Source organism: Hibiscus syriacus, unplaced genomic scaffold, assembly GCF_006381635.1.
Source record: "Hibiscus syriacus cultivar Baekdansim isolate YM2019G1 unplaced genomic scaffold, ASM638163v2 tig00003041_pilon, whole genome shotgun sequence".
Lineage (NCBI taxonomy): Eukaryota > Viridiplantae > Streptophyta > Magnoliopsida > Malvales > Malvaceae > Hibiscus > Hibiscus syriacus.
In genome coordinates this window covers 203,017-221,259 of record NW_024061960.1, presented here as the reverse complement: position 1 = coordinate 221,259, position 18,243 = coordinate 203,017, and the positions used below count along the sequence as shown (strand labels likewise).

Below are 18,243 nucleotides of genomic sequence, written 5' to 3'. Positions count from 1 at the left end.
GCCGTTAATTAAAAAAGATGGAAAAAAAACATTTGAGAGAGAAATAAACTTCATTTTGACATCAAAAGAATCTGTACGTCCTTGGTTCTCTCTGTATATCTTATATTAAAAGCAAAAAACAGAAAGAAATAATTTCATTTTGACATCACCACGACGACGACGATTTTTTCTCGTCCTAATTAAAAGCCCAAAGAAAGAAGAGCAGCCCTCAATCCAACGCCATCCCACGACGGCGCTGCCTATTCCTCATTGGCAATGAAGAAGAATATGGCGGAGCGTTCTCAAATACCCACCGCCACCACCAAACTCTCCAATTCACCTATTCAATTCTACGACATCATTTTCTATATTCTCCTCTTCAGTTTAGGCTTGGTCATAGGTATCACTCTCAGTTTCTTCTATCTCAAGGATGCCTCCATGGATTTCCAACTCAATCAACTCTCCGACTTCCGCGCTTCCGTTTGTCACCCGCTGTCTCCACCGTCAACAAATGTAACGGCTGCTGTTATTCGACCAGCTCCTCCAATGACACAACATCCTAAGCCTTCTTGGCCGACGAAGAAGAATAAGAGGAAACGCAGGGATTATATTATAGAATTATTCAGACCAGCGATGACTAGGCATAACATGACGGATGAGGAGTTGTTTTGGAGGGCATCGTTTGTTCCTAAAATCAAAAAATTCCCGATCAAACGAACCCCGAAAGTGGCATTTATGTTCTTGACGAGAGGTAAAGTGTTATTGGCTCCTCTTTGGGAGAAATTCTTTAGAGGACATGAAGGGTTTTATTCCATTTACGTTCATTCTGATCCTTCTTTTGGTGAAACAATGCCAAGTCTTCAGTTTTTCATGAACGTTGGATTCCTAGTAAGGTCAGTTTCATCCCATTTTCAGCATGTTTCATTCTTTCAATTCCATTTTAGCTGTTTAATTCTCTTACTTTCATTTCATTGATTGTGTTAATTTGTTTGATCTGATAGATTTTTGAACCAAAATGAAATGAAAAAAGGTCCGGAAAATTTGGTAATCATGCTGCATTAAATTACGCTACGTAATTATTATATAGTAATTTGAGATTTTTGCCTTAAATGTAAAACCGAGCTTCAAAAGAAAATTTTGGAAAAAAGTTAAAACATAATAAATTAGACAGCAATAATGCATGCGCCAAATTTTTTTTTAAATATATCGTCGGTGAAAATTTATTTTGGTATTTATGGTATTTATTATAGAGTTTTCGAAATGCTCACGTGGACATGACGAATTCCAATAAGATATATTTTTTCTATTAAAATTTTTCACGTGGACATGACGAGTTTCAATAAAACATAATTTTTATTAGAACTTGTTATGTTCCTGTGACGAGTTCTAATAAAAAATATATTTTATTGGAACTCGTCATGCCCACGTGACCAAGTCCAGAAAATTGTAATAAATGTCATAGATCCCAAAATAAATTTAAAGATACTTTATTTTGTCAAATTATTTTGGCGCCACTAATATTTTCCTGATTTTGCCAATAAATTAAGGTAATTTTGGTTCTAATTGTGTTTTTAATTTTTATTTATATTTTCAATTTTCCAAAAATTGGTAGTATTTCAAGTGAAAAAAAAACAGCTTAGATTTTAAGAGCATATATATTGTTTATGTTTTTTGGGTAAAGTACATAAATGGTTCCCTGACAATAATGTGATGCTTTATTGATTCTCTCGATTATTAAAAGTTTCAAAACGATCCCTTGACTATAGGAGAATGCTTTGTTGAGTCCTCAAACTATTAAAAGTTACAAAATGGTCATTCAACTATTCATATGTTCTAAACTCATCATTTTTTTGTTAAAAAATGATGACAATTTGAGCTGAATTTTAACCTGCTGATTGTGATATAAAATATGATCTCAAAATGTCAAACGACTATCATATCTCAGTCAACAAGTTAACGTCCAACTCAAATTGTCATCATTTTTTAACAAAAAGGGACGAGTTTGGAACATATGAATAGTAGTGTGATTATTTTGTAACTTTTAATAGTCGAGAGACTCAATAAAGCAACACCCTATAGTAAGGGGACTATTTTGTAACTTTTAATAGTCAAAGAATTTAACAAAGCAATGTCTGATAGTTTGAGGACCATTTGTGTATTTTACCCATGTTTTTATGGTCGATTATGTTAAGTTCTGCTGGCTATTTAAGTACCTAAGCGGCTAAGCCCCTCAAATCGAGAAAATAGAATTTATAAATTAACATATAATCATAAAAACGATACTTACCTTTGCTTCAATCATAATTTATATTAAATTAGAAATTCAATCCATTTTTCTTAAATTTATGTTATCAAACAATAATTTAATATTATAAAAGTATGTAAAATAATTATTGATTATAGCAATTAATTATTAGAATAAAACCTCTTTTATAAAATTTATTAAACTTTATTAGAACTATATATCTTTTCTTTTGTAAAAAGGATTAATCTTCTATACTTGAGTAATTCTACAATAAGGATAAATTTCTATACCTGAGTTATAATTAAGATCCATTAATTCACCGAATTATCAAGATGTTTATGTTGTCTTACCTTGTATAAATTCAAATTTCGATATTTACTTTTAAAATGTAATACATCTCTATTTAATTAAAAAAAATTCGATCAAATTTGCACTTGCATACGCATGTCTCAAGCGTTACAATATGTTCTCATCGAAATGAATTAATACAGATAGCGAGATGGGGAGAAATGAATATGGTGGAAGCGGAACGCCGTTTATTAGCAAACGTGTTGCTCGATATCTCCAACGAACGTTTCGTTCTTTCGGAATCATGTATCCCTCTCTTCAATTTTTCCATCGTCTATGACTATCTCATCAACTCAACCAAGTTCTTCGTGGAGTCATATGATTTACCAAATCCAGTCGGCCGTGGCCGATACAAAGTTGCGATGGCTCCGCTGATCACCATCGAACAATGGCGAAAAGGCTCTCAGTGGTTTCAAATTGATCGTTTTCTCTGCGTCGAAGTAATCACTGACCGAACATATTTCCCCATTTTCTGGCAACATTGCAAGAATGATTGTTACGGGGATGAGCATTACTTACCGACGTTTGTCGATATGAAATTCCCCGACAGAAATGCGTATAAAATGTTGATGTATGTGGATTGGTCCAAGGGAGGACCTCATCCCAGTAGGCTCGATAGAGAGGAAGTGACCGAAGAGTTTTTGAAGAAGTTACACAGTGCTATTATAATGAAAGAATAGTTGATATTTGCTAGGAAATTTTCACCAAGTACTTTTGGACAAGTTGTTGAGATTTGCTCCCATTGTTATGCACTTTTAGTTTGCTTTGTGCTTTGTATATTTAAAGTCTTTGTCTATTGACTGTTTAATGCTTTGCCCATTTACATTAACAATGTTAGGATCATAATATAAGAATTGATATATGTTCTAATTTTTTTAAAAAAAATTATGTCTGAGTTGTAATTTTTGCTTATATCCATATCTTGTATCTCAAGAAGTATATGTGTTCAGATCTGTCTGCCTCCTTAATATTCCTATTCTACCATCTAAAGTAAATGAAAAGAAAGAATTTTCACATAAATCCAATCAAACACTTTTGGATAGTATAGCCCTTTCGCTTATAGAAGTCTTCAAGAAGACTATATCTTCCAAATCAGGTACAATACGTTGATAAACCATCTAATTGACCCACACGATATACTATGACGAAAACTAAGAATCCTGCAATCATATTTATTCCATATGTTGGCATACGAAAAATTATAATGATCTTATATTTGACATCATCAGTTAGAGTTATTATAAATCCTCAACCACGAATGAGGAGGGGATCTTCTCCACTGTTTCCTCCTTCACCCTTATATCTCCATGATTCCTTCATCTCCATCATATAAAAACACCGACCAACATTTATTTTTTATTATTGTGATTTTTTGTTAAAATAAAAAAAAAAGATTTTATCAGCGATCGATATAATAAATTTGTTCCATCAACATTAGTAAATATATGATATATAATTTGTCTAAGTAAAAGAAATCAGGAAAAGGGACTAATAAATTTAAGGTTTTGTTTCTGATATGATGATAAATTAAAATTTAATAACAATTAACAAGCGAGGCGGACAATCGGGTTTGACCCCACTTATATGAATATTCATAACATCAAGTGGAAAGGATTGCTAACTTGAAAATTAGATTTTTTTTTTAAAAGAACAAGCTTTGTGGACAACTGCAATGGCCTACCTAAATGAGATACTTCTAAGAAATGAGGCAATTTGTGGACTGTTTTTTACCCCTTTTCCCTCTGAACATAATATTCTATTGTTTTATCACAAACTTTCTTTTTTAGGCTAAACTACACCGGTGGTCCCTTATGTTTTTGGTTTGTCCGATTTTAGTCCCTCGAGCATTAGCTATTGTTAACCCATTAATAAAAGTTAAGTAGGCAATTAAAAAAAACATGTCTTCTTCTTCTTCTTCCTCCTCCTCCTCCACCACTTGTCAATCAAAGCAGCTACTTTGATGGGTTTGAGCTACCTTGTGTTTATGGTCTATGAGCTACAATTAGACTAAAACCAAATTGATCAATAACGCAGGGGACCAAAATTGTTCTTTTTTTAACCAATGACTAAAATCAGATGGACCAAAACCTTTGGACCACCCATATAGTTTACCCTTTATAATACTGTGAACATAATCCAAGTTGGAATTGCACTAACCGTTAGATGGACATCAAAGGGCTTCGATATGTTGTTTTTACTAATTTTTGTAATAAAGGGAAACGGTTGACTTGAAGCAGAGTTGATGTCAAAAAGTCATCACATCAAACAAACACCTAGGTTTCTACGTGGTTATTGCTCTGCTGTTTCCACCAACATTCCAAGAACCTTCATTTTTTATTATTAATATTACAAACTCTCCTGTATTTAAATTCCGTTGCAACATCGTTTTAAGACCATGACATTTCCTAAACCCTAAACCCATTATTTTTTCTCTATGTTTCCTCAATTATGGTCCGTTAGTTTTGTTTGTTTTTCTTTTTGGTCCTTAAGAATTCACTTGGAAAATGGCGGGTAAACGGCTTCGTAGTGAGTCTTGTTCCGACATAGAAGAGCCAAAAGAGAAACGGATGAGACTTAAACCTTCTTTTGCTTCGTAAAGTTCCAAACTTTTCTTCAATAAATGATCAATTTGTTGTGTATTTCTTTGTTCAAATCCATTAGTCCTTTTGTTTCCATATGGTTCAAGTTTTAGAACCATTTTCTCATGTTTTGTATATTGTTTTTCTTCATATATATGGTGCAATTTTAGCTTTTACCAATAATGCACATCTCTTCTTTCATCAACCCTAATCTTATTTCTCTGCTTATTAACAGTGTAATTGGGCAAGCTGTTATGGTGAATTGCTTGTATACAGGCTTGGAACCTGTCCTTAGAAGAGTGGTATGCTAAAACTAAAACTGTTTACAATTACCATTTTATTCAATACAAATCAATCCTAAATTTAATACATTATGCTTTCATATATAATTCAATATCTTTTCTAAAATAATGGTTATTAACTATACCTGAATTTTTTTTTTGAGGAACTATACCTGAACTTTTTTTTACCTAAAAATGGTAAAAAAGACATGCATAAAAAGTTGCAATATTTTGTTTCATTTTCTGATAAAAGTAGCCTTATCAATTCATTTTCAGGTAACGGAATAAGTGGACCGCAGTCTTCGAAACCGGTTCCGTTCCTTCAGCCGGTCTCCGTCACTTCGAATTCAAGCAGAAGAACCATCAACCCTTAAACTAATCTTCCCTAAAGGTCTTTCCTTACCCATCTTCACCGGAAGCAAGATCCTGGATGAAGAAATCAATCAGCTTCAAGTGGCTTTGGTAGATACTAGAGGTGACCAAATGGCTCCGGTTCTTCTCCCGAACCCGATTAAGGTTGATATAGTCGTTCTCGATGGGGACTTTCCGTCGGGAGAAGGTGACAATTGGACTAGTGAAGAATTCGACAGAATCATCGTGCGAGAGAGAACTGGGAAATGGCCTTTGCTTACCGGAGAATTAGCAGTGACTGTGAGGGATGGAGGTGCTTCAATCGGAGATATCGAATTTACCGATAACTCGAGCTGGATTCGGAGTCGGAAATTCAGAATCGGAGCCAAAGTTGCACAAGGGAGTTTCCAAGGTGTTCGCATTCGTGAAGCCAAGACTGAAGCTTTTGTTGTCAAAGACCACCGCGGCGAATGTAAGTATTCATTCTTCTATTTACTCTATTATTGTCATGTTAAATAAAAATCCTTTCTTAATTATGGTAATATTTGCTTTAATTAGAATTGTGTAATTGGGTTTCTCTTAAGTCAAGATGTTGAGTAGCTTAAGATCCTGAAGTTGAATATAGAAGCCATCTTAATTTTGAATTATCAACAAGGATTATCTAATAATTTTTTTCATAAAAATGTTTTTGTTTATACTTCCCTCTTATATTGCTAGCTGTTGTACTTTGCATCTGACCCTTAGCTACGATTAAGATATTATCAATTTGTTGTCTAAAACCCCTTTTAAACTGGGTTTATTTAATAGAATTTGTGACAAATACCGATCTTATAATATACCGACCCGTTAACATAGCTTAAAATCTCAGTATATGATATACCACTTTTTCTTAATAAAAATAATTAATTTTATAAATTAATTAAATTTGATTAGATCAGTAATGGACCGCCCTTGAAAATTTTAACTTATCATATATTTTAGATATTTTCTTTTTATTTTTTAATTGATAATTTGTTTTCATCTTCATAAAATTTTTAAAATTTATCTCTTTTAAAATATTTTAAGTTCACCTCTAATATTAAATCTTATGTCCGTTGCTAAATTAGACTTCTTCTAAATATTTATTAATAAACAAGTCCTTAGATACTATACCAATAACAAAATTAAGTAATTATAAAGAATTATACATATGTCTAAATACAGCAAAAATACTTATTACTAATGTCATGTGTCACTTTTTCTCAATAAAAAAGTTAAGTTTATCGAGGATAAATACCACTCAATTTTGCAAAACAAATAATAAGTTATATATAACTGCTTAAGAAATTACTTATTCTGAAATATAAAAAAATATTTGATAGGGCATATCATTGAACATGAAATTTCCTTTTATGTATAGTGAAACTCTGGGTACATGGGCGGCAACCCATTAAGATGAGGGCATTTCCTTTTCATGCTTAATTTAAACCATTCAAGTCTCTTTTCAGTCAACAAAGAACAGCGCCATCTCTGCCTTTTCGTCTGAAATATCAAATATTAGTCTTATGTTAGCTACTAGATTTTTACAATAATTTAATATGATTTAATTGTTGAGAATTTATATCAATAATCTCTAGAGTATGTGATTAAAAACTCTCAGTTCACATCTCCTCATTTCCTTTAGGTTATGCGCTCAATACCCATTAGAGTAAAATGTTGAAAGCATGCACCGAAAGTGCATTTAGCAAGGTTGAAAAAAAAATGAAATTTTCAACAATGGTAGGCACCAAATATAAAATGTCAAAATTAGGTGCAACAATGGTTGAAAACTAAATGGGCAAATTACAAACTTTAGTCATTAAACTTTTAGGGTATTTTAAGATTAGTCCTTAAAGCTTCTACTATAAATACCCTAGCTCATTTAGCTTCAAAACTATCCCAAAGCATTCTAGCTTTCTTCCAATACTAGAGAGAATTTAGAGAGTTTCTCGAGAGTTGTTTTCTCTTTTTTATCTAGAGAGAATTATCATTGTTTTCTCCTTGGTAGATCGAGAGAGGTTGTAATTCCTATTTTCTCATAGTGAAATTCTTCTACCGTTGCCCGTGATTTTTACCCTAAATTTTTTGGGGTTTTCCACGTAAATTTGTGTCTCTTTTATCTTCATTTTTATTTTCTCAAATTATCGGTTGCGATTTTGCTCTATCTGATAGCCGTCTTCCGCAACAATTGGTATCAGAGCTAGATTAGAGTGTGTAATATATACTTATTGTCTTTGTGGTTGCCACCAAAAGGTGGATCCTCCAACATAAGAAAGTAAGAAGGTATTATCCATTCTTTGAAGGTTCCAGAGAACTATTCACTATAGTGAAATAGTGGGAGCTATCCGTAATAGAAGCTATGGCAACGAAATTTGATATTGAAAAATTTAATGGGAGAAATTTCTCATTGTGGAAATTGAAGATGAATGCCATCCTGAGGAAAGACGGATGTCTAGCAGCTATCAGTGAAAGGTCAGTAGATTTTACATATGGCAACAAATGGATCGAAATAGATGGGAATGCTATGGCAAACTTTCATCTAGCATTAGCAGATGAAGTATTGTCAAGCATCGAGGAGAAGAAGACAGCTAAGGAGATATGGGATCATCTCACCAAATTGTATGAGGCCACATCGTTGCACAATAAAATTTTCCTTAAGAGGAAATTGTACACTCTCCGTATGCCAGAATCTACTTCAGTGACAGAGGACTTAAATACGCTGAACACTTTAATTTATCAGCTTACATCCTTAAGTTGTAAAATAAGAGAACAAGAACGTGCTGAACTTCTACTTCAAAGTCTACCAGATTCGTATGATCAACTCATCATCAACTTGACAAACAATAATGTCACCAGTCTAGTCTTCGATGACGTTGCAGCTGCTGTTCTACAAGAAGAAAATCGGCGCAAGAACAAGGAAGACAGACAAATAAATCTGCAACAAGCAGAAGCGTTGACAACGACGAAAGGGAGATCAACAGAACGTGGCCAAAGCAGCAGTCACAAACATGGTAGATTGAAGTCAAGGAGCAAGAAGAATTTAAAGTGCTACAACTGTGGAAAGAAGGGTCACTTGAAGAAGGATTGTTGGAGTCTAAATAAAAACTCCAATCCACAAGGCAATACCGCAAACACTTCAGATGATGGAGATGCTCTATGCTGTGAAGCGTCAACCACCGTGGAAGGCAGAAAAAGATTTGCATATATATGGCTCATTGATTCGGGAGCGACATATCACATGACCTCAAGAAGAGAATGATTCCATCATTATGAACCTGTCTCAGGAGGATCTGTGTATAGTTGCAATGATCATGCCTTAGAGATCGTTGGTGTGGGAACCATCAAATTAAAGATGTATGATGGAACAATTAAAGTTGTTCGAGATGTGCGGCACGTGAAAGGCCTGAAGAAAAATTTATTATCCTACGGATTGTTGGATAATAATGCAAGCAAGATTGAAACACGGAAAGAAATCATGAAGGTGTTCCGTGGAGCGCTTGTGGTGCTGAAAGGCGAAAAAATAGCTGCAAACTTGTACATGCTTAAGGGAGAGACTTTGGTAGAAGCAGAAGCCTCTGTTACCTCATGTAGTTCAGATTTGGCAATGCTATGGCATCAAAAACTTGGACACATGTCAGAACAAGGAATGAAAGTTCTTGTGGAGCAAAAGCTACTTCCAGGCTTAACAAAGGTATCACTTACTTTCTGTGAGCATTGCATAACAAGTAAGCAGCACCGGTTGAAATTCAACACGTCAAATTCTAGAGGCAAAAATGTTCTAGAATTAGTTCATTTTGACGTATGGCAAGCACCAGTTACATCCCTAGGTGGAGCAAAATACTTTGTCTCATTTATTGATGACTACTCTAGTAGATGTTGGGTGTATCCTATTAAGAAGAAGTCATATGTGTTTTCAACTTTCAAAATCTTCAAAGCGCGAGTGGAACTTGATTCTGGAAATAAGATCAAGTGTTTCAGAACAGATAATGGAGGAGAATACACAAGCGAAGAATTTGATGACTTTTGCAGGAAAGAAGGCATCAAAAGACAGTTCACAGTGGCAAACACTCCTCAACAAAATGGAGTGGCAGAGCGGATGAGCAGAACCTTGTTAGAAAGAACAAGAGCAATGTTGAGGGACACAGGCCTAGAAAAATCATTCTGGGCATAAGCAGTCAATACCGCCTGTTATTTGGTGAATCAAGCTCCATCAACTGCAATAGAGCTAAAGACACCAATAGAGATGTGGACTGGTAAACCAACTGATTATTCAAACCTCCATATATTTGGAAGTATTGTGTACGTGATGTACAACTCCCAAGAAATCTCAAAGCTGGATCCAAAATCCAGGAAATGCAAATTCTTGGGGTATGCTGATGGAGTCAAGGGGTATCGCTTGTGGGATCCCACTGCCCGCAAAGTGATCATCAACAGGGATGTTATCTTTGTAGATGATAAACTACAAAGAAAAGAAGACGATGATAGCACTGAAAAGTCAGAGACTACACAGATAAATATGGAAAAGGAGTTTGAACAAGGAGATTCTTCTGAAGCAGAACCAGCACATGATGAACAAGAACCAGAGAGTTCTGAAGTACCAACAACTCGTCAATCAAATCGTGTGAGAAGACGTCCCAATTGACACTCAGATTATGTTATAGAAGGTAATATTGCATACTGCCTTTTAACAGAGGACGGTGAGCCATCAATATACCAGGAGGCAATAAACAACTCAGATGCTTCACTGTGGATGATGGCGATGCAAGAAGAAATTGAAGCCCTTCATAAAAATAATACATGGGACCTTGTGCCACTACCACAAGGAAGGAAGCCAATTGGTAACAAATGGGTCTTCAAAATCAAGCGAAATGGTGACGATCAAGTTGAGAGGTATCGTGCAAGACTGGTGGTCAAAGGATATGCTCAAAAAGAAGGTATTGATTTCAATGAAATATTTTCTCCTGTGGTTCGACTAACAACAGTTCGAGTAGTTTTGGCAATGTGTGCTACATTGGACTTACATCTAGAGCAGCTAGATGTTAAAACAACTTTTCTTCATGGAAATCTTGAAGAAGAAATTTATATGCTCCAGCCTGAAGGTTTTGAAGAAAAAGAAAAGAAGAACTTGGTTTGCAGGTTGAACAAATCTCTGTACGGTCTAAAGCAGGCGCCGAGGTGTTGGTATAAGATATTTGATTCTTTCATTATGTGCCTTGGATACAACAGACTTAATGCAGACCCTTGTGCTTATTTCAAGAGGTCTGGTGATAACGATTTTGTTATTTTGCTGTTGTATATGGATGACATGTTGGTTGTAGGACCCAACAAAGATCATATTGAAGAATTGAAGGCACAACTGGCTAGGGAATTTGAAATGAAGGACTTGGGATCAGCAAACAAGATTTTAGGGATACAAATTCACCGAGACAGAAGTAATAGGAAGATTTGGCTTTCACAAAAGAATTACTTGAAGAAGATCTTGTCACGATTCAACATGCAAGATTGTAAGCCAATTTCTACCCCTCTTCCTATTAACTTCAAATTATCCTCCAGTATGAGTCCTAGCAGTGAAGAAGAGAGGATGAAGATGTCTCGAGTACCGTATGCATCAGTAGTGGGAAGTTTAATGTTCGCTATGATATGCACAAGACCAGACATTGCACAAGCAGTGGGAGTGGTTAGTCGGTACATGGCGAATCCAGGCAAAGAGCATTGGAATATTGTAAAGAGGATCAAACTTACTAATCAATGGTTATGTAGATTCTGACTATGCAGGGGATTTGGATAAAAGCAAATCTACTACATGATATGTGTTCAAAATTGTTGGTGGAGCTGTAAGCTGGGTTTCAAAATTGCAGTCAGTTGTGGCTACGTCCACAACAGAGGCAGAATATGTAGCAGCTACACAAGCCAGTAAAGAAGCAATTTGGTTGAAGATGCTATTGGAGGAGCTTGGGCATAATCAAGAGTATGTCTCTCTATTTTGTGACAGTCAAAGCGCCTTGCATCTAGCAAGGAATCCAACATTTCATTTAAGGACAAAGCACATACGAGTTCAGTACCATTTCATTCGTGAAAAGGTGGAAGAAGGAACGATAGATATGCAGAAGATCCATACCAAAGACAACATAGCAGATTTCATGACGAAGGCAATCAATGCTGATAAATTTACCTAGTGTCGATCCTCTTGTGGACTGTCAGAGACGTAAGCAACATGGTGGTACAAGGTAGAAAGAATGGTGTGAAGATATGATTGTGCCAATCAAATCTTCAAGTGGGAGATTGTTGAAAGCATGCACCGAAAGTGCATTTAGCAAGGTTGAAAAAAAATGAAATTTTCAACAATGGTAGGCACCAAATATAAAATGTCAAAATTAGGTGCAACAATGGTTGAAAACTAAATGGGCAAATTACAAACTTTATTCATTAAACTTTTAGGGTATTTTCAAGATTAGTCCTTAAAGCTTCTACTATAAATACCCTAGCTCTTTTAGCTTCAAAACCATCCCAAAGCATTATAGCTTTCTTCCAATACTAGAGAGAATTTAGAGAGTTTCTTGAGAGTTGTTTTCTCCTTTTCTCTAGAGAGAATTATCATTGTTTTCTCCTTGGTAGATCGAGAGAGGTTGTAATTCCTATTTTCTCATAGTGAAATTCTTCTACCGTTGCCCGTGGTTTTTACCCTAAATTTTTAGGGGTTTTCCACGTAAATTTTGTGTCTCTTTTATCTTCATTTTTATTTTCTCAAATTATCAGTTGCGATTTTGCTCTATCCGATAGCCGTCTTCCGCAACATAAAATTCTCTTTCTTTTAGGTAGGAATTGTTAAAAAAATGTTTGAGAATTTATCTTTGTTTATTTGTTATGTGGATTGAAGTGTACAAGAAACACCATCCACCAATGTTGGGAGATGAAGTTTGGCGCCTAGAAAAGATTGGAAGGGATGGAGCATTCCACAGAAAGCTAACCTCTAAGGGCGTCCACACTGTCCAGGACTTCTTGAAACTGTCCGTTGTTGATCCGGCGAAGTTTAGAAGATTAAGTATTTACATTCAGATTTAGGGTTTTTCTTCTTCTAAAAACAAAACTGAAATGATTCAATTTTCAATGATGTTGAACAGATTTTAGGTCCAGGAATGTCCAAGAAAATGTGGGATGTGACAATCAAGCACGCCAAAACTTGTGTTATGAGCAATAAATATTATGTTTCTCGAGGCCCCAATTACAAGATCTTCTTAAACCACATTTTCCAACTCATGAAAGCAGAGATTAATGGGGCTATATATCCTATACAAAGCCTAGCTAGTATTAACAGAGTATGTTTTATTTATTCTAACCTAAAATTATTTTCTTTGCCGCAAGTGTTATTTAATTGTATGTTCATATAAGCTTATGTATGTCATTTGCAATTTCAGGGATATCTTGAAAATTTGGTGAGACAAGCATATGCAAATTGGTCGTCCTTGGAAGAAATAGAAGGAACTTCCAGTGAGTTTGGTCTGCTCACACAAGGTAATTAATTCCTTTTCAAACAGCTTTCATAACATTAAACTTGAGATTCTTTATTAGTAAAGGGCTTTTAGTAACATTTATAAGATATTTTTTCTATGCAGGTGAGCACATGTTAGACCAATATCCTAATCGGATATATGCCAAATGTTAGTAATTGGAAAATAAATCAAACTTATTTGAACACAAATGGAATCCGATTGAACACGTTGGAATCAAATTCGAAAATTGTCTTTTTTTTTTTCTCGTATAACCCATGAGATTATTGTAACATTTCGAACTCGATTCGAATTATTTAGAGGATATAAGGTGTCATATCGAATTCCCATAATGATCAACCATGTAAAATATATCAGGTTTATTTAAGATCTGGAGTTTTGTTAACTTTAAAACAAAATATAAAGAAACCAAAATAATATACTCTGTAAGATCTAATTGAGACAAATCATTGATGCTATTATCATTCCATCACAAACCAAGAAACTATGAACCACACGAAAATAATTTGAACATTGTACTTTACGAAGCTCAGTAATGTATTACTACTTCATTGCATCACTCGAACCAGATAAATCTAACTAGGCAAGTAATGCTAGCAATCAACATGCAATTCAAGGTGCGAATATGCATGTAACCAATTCATTCTATCATGAGCAGACAAATGCACGTGATTATGTTTTCATTATCAAATTATTCTTATTAAAGACTTAAATAATTTTTATATGTGATTCGGTCACATCACACACATTATCATAATCGTAATATCTTGCGAAATGATTCAAAATAAATAATACTAAGATTTACGTGAAAAATCCTTTTAGGAAAAATCACATATAAATATGAAAATTTTCACTAATGTGGAAAGTAGACAAATACAAGAGGATTTGGAAAAATAACTTAATTTTAACTCTAACCCCTAGTATTTATTTATACGAATAGATAATTGATTACAAATGAAACTTGATTAATAGAAATATACTCAAAATAACTTTTCTACATAAAAGGAAATAATCTTTCTAATTCTAATCAAACTAGGTTTCTTAATTTCCCAAATTATCTCTTAATTAATTTGTCCCATTAAATTCGAGCCAAACTCTAACAATTCCCGCCTTGACATGAATTATGCAAGTGGAAAGGATTCGAGACAAAAAGCCAAATATGATGAAACACAAACTTAACAATTTTCACTTCAACGAACAAGTTCTTCACCTTGAGAATATATTCTTCACTTCTTCTATGAAACCTCAAAGGGTATTCTTCAACAAGGAACACTAACCAAGTTCAAGCAATGCTCAAACTTGATTGTAGGAAGTGACTTCGTTAGCATATCTACAAGATGACTATCATGAGTACTTATTTTTCTCACAACAACATCACATCAAGCAATAATATTACATACAAAGTGATCAAATATCAATATGTTTTTCCTCTCATGCAATATTTGATCATTTTTAAGGAAGATGATACTCTAACTATCACAAAATATTGTATTTAGTTGAATTTCTTTACTTATTTCACTAAAGAGATGCTTTAACCAAATCACTTCTTTATAGGCTTCCGTAATTGCCATGTACTCAACTTCAGTAGTCAACAAAGTAACCATAGTTTGTTAGGTAACTTTCCAACTAATGACCTAACCTCCAATTGCGAAGACGTAACCTGTGAGATATATTTTCTTATCAAAGTCTCTAGTAAAATGAGAATCAATGTATCTAATAACTCATATCTTGTTCTTCTGAATTGTAAACATACATCAGAAGTTCCTCAGAGGTACCAAAAATCTGTTGGAAAACTTTCTAATGTTCTTTTTCCAAATTCGCCATGTATCTACTAACTATATTGAATGCATGCGCTAAGTTTGGGCATGTACAAATCATATCATACATGAGTGATCCTATTGTACAAGAGTATTGGACTCATGACATGTACTCAATGTCATCATCTGATTTGGAGATAAATCTTATGAAAGTATAAAATGAGACACCAAAGGAGTACTAATTGATTTAGCACTTAACATATTAAATATACCAATTACTTTCTCAAGGAACCCCTTTTTGGATTAGGTGCAACTTACTTTCTCAATGTACCAACTTTTACCAAATTTCATATATGTCTCTAGTAAAATGAGAATCAATGTATCCAATAACTCGTCTCTTGTTCTTCTGAATTGTAAACTTACATCAGAAGTTCCTCAGAGGTACCGAAAAACATGTTGGACAACTTTCTAATGTTCTTTTTCCAAATTCACCATGTATATACTAACTATATTGAATGCATGCGCTAAGTTTGGGCATGTACAAATCATATCATACATGAGTGATCCCATTATAAAAGAGTAATGAACTCATGACATGTACTCAATGTCATCATCTGATTTGGAGATAATTCTTATGAAAGTCTAAAATGAGATACCAATGGAGTACTAATTGATTTAGCACTTAACATATTAAATATAACAAGTACTTTCTCAATGAACCCCTTTTTGGCTTAGGTGCAACTTACTTTCTCAATGTACCAACTTTTACCAAATTTCATATGTTGTTTTTGTGAAGAGATTATTTTTCTTCTTATCTAGCCACGATCAATTTGCTTGAGTCTTCACCATTAATTGTCTCAGAGTATGTTGATGGTTCTTGGATTGCATCTACATCCTCTACCATGTGTCGTAACCGGTTTTCGTCCGGGCACGAAATATTATACTTGGCGGGAAAATTGATGTGAATAAATGGTTTTGAAAATAATTTGGGAGTCGCCATCGGCCTTTTGGGTCAGGTAGGTCGAATACCTAAAAATTATTTTCTAAAAGAGTTTTAAGAAAACACCAAAAAAAATGAACTGATCTGCATTTATAACCAAAAATTCGTTCTTTTTAATAATAAAAAGGGATTCGTGGTCGGTTACGTTTAGGGAAGGATTAGCACCCCTACAACGCCCAAAATTGGTACTTTTTAATTATAAATTGTCTCTATTAAAAAAATTCAAAATATATTTAATTTATAATTCTATTATTTCAAAATTATATAAAAATATTTAAAAATATAGGAAAAGAACTTCTAGGTGCCTTAAGACAGCTCTTTTCTTTGATATTGATAAATATTAATGTAAATTAAATAATATTTTTTTATAATTTTTAATTTTAAAATATCAGAATAGGACATCCAGTTGTATTAAGACTGTCCTTTTCTTTGATATTGAAAAATAAATATTAAAATAATTTATTTATAAATATTTATTTATATATATATATTTATGACTACATAATAAAAATATTTAAAAATATAAACAAGTAAAATTAAAATAAAAATACCATTAGAGCTATATTTAAAAGCAATAAAATAAATGAAAACATTTAAAATAAATGACTAAATTATAGTAAAAGTAAAATTAAAAATCTAATTCATAATTAATCAAAATTATAGGGATTAAACATGCTATTTCTTTATTTTATTTATTTAGTGACTAAAATAAAAATATCTAAAATTCATATTTTAGAATAAAATAAATTAAAAATATAAACTAGGGATTAAAATTATTTATTAAAATTAAGGGATTAAATCTGTTATTTATCCTAAATATATTATTTTAATATAAAGGACTAAAATAAATGAAATTAAAATTAAAGATCTGAATTAAAAGTATTATAAACTTGATTTAGTGACTAAAATGGAAAGTTTACAAGTTTAGATGGCTGCGGAAATGATTTAACTATTCTTTAATTACACATATAGTCCTTCCTGAAACGACGTCGTTCAGGAAGGCCTATATAAGGTCCAAAACGGCTGGCCCGAAGGGCCAGCCTTCATTTCTCCTTCTCCTCTCTCTCTCTTCTCTGAGAGAGAAATTTTTTCTCTCGCTTCTCTCTAAACAGAGAGAAGCCAGCCGGCCGGCAGCCGTCAGTCGGCCTTCTTTCGCCGCCCACCGTCGCCGCCGGCCACCGCCTTCGGTGGCCGAATTTTTTTTTTTATACTAAAACATAGATCGGACCGTCCTAATGACGGTCCCGATGACTTTTTCCTTTAAACGGCTCCCGATCGGAGCAAATCTAAGAATATACCTTCGGTTTTTCGAAGGTTTTGGTGAGGTCCGGTGGTCGGGGCTTCCTCGGTAAGTTTCTCTTCTTTCTTTTTTTTTCTTTCTTTTCTGTTTCTTTGCTGCTGAGATCATTGGTAGTAGTTTTTTAGTATCTTGTTTCTCTGTTTTTTTTCTCCGTCTCTGTCTGTTCTCCTTCTTGCTTGCAGATGGGGTGATGGCTTTATAGCCATCACCGGTGTGGTCATCGGACCGGGTAATAGACTACCCTTCGGTGAGTCACCGGACTACCAGTGGTGACTCACCCCATAGCCATGGCGTGGACGGCTGGCGTTGGAGCTTCTGGAGCCTTCAGTTGGGACGTGGCAGCGGTGGAGACGGCGAGAGCAGCTGCGGCGGCCGCGTGGCCCTAGGGTATCATACCCTAGGGTTTGCTGCTGGAACTATCTGGACCGTTGGATCTTGCCAGATCCAACGGCAGCAAGCTGAGGCGGCTGGGAAGATGGAAACCCTAATCTGTTAGGGTTTGTGATGGGCCATTTGTAATTGGGCCGGTTGATTGGGCTTGTATAATTTTTATTATTATTTATATATGTATTTAATATATTTAATAATAATAATAATAATGATAATAATAATAATAATAATAATAATATAATAATAATAATAATAATAATAAATCAATATGGGTAAAAAATTAGTATCTTCAGCTGTCCCTCTTTGCTCATTCTTGTGTTAACAAGAATAGGGCAAAGATGAAAAGATAATAAATTTTTTTATCCATTTGGCTTCACTTGATCATAATGGAGATATTGAATAAATTCTTCTCTTTCTTCAGATGAGTTCTTCTTATTATGAACTTTCCACTGGAGATGATGTTGACCTTTTTCCTTCTATGATAGAG

At 34.1% G+C, this 18,243-nt stretch overlaps 2 pseudogenes; both read left to right on the top strand.

Moving 5' to 3' along the window:
- Positions 1-267: 267 nt before the first annotated feature.
- LOC120167529 lies at positions 268-3,331 on the top strand (annotated as a pseudogene).
- Positions 3,332-5,004: 1,673 nt separating this feature from the next.
- On the top strand, positions 5,005-13,570 carry LOC120167522 (annotated as a pseudogene).
- Positions 13,571-18,243: the final 4,673 nt, after the last annotated feature.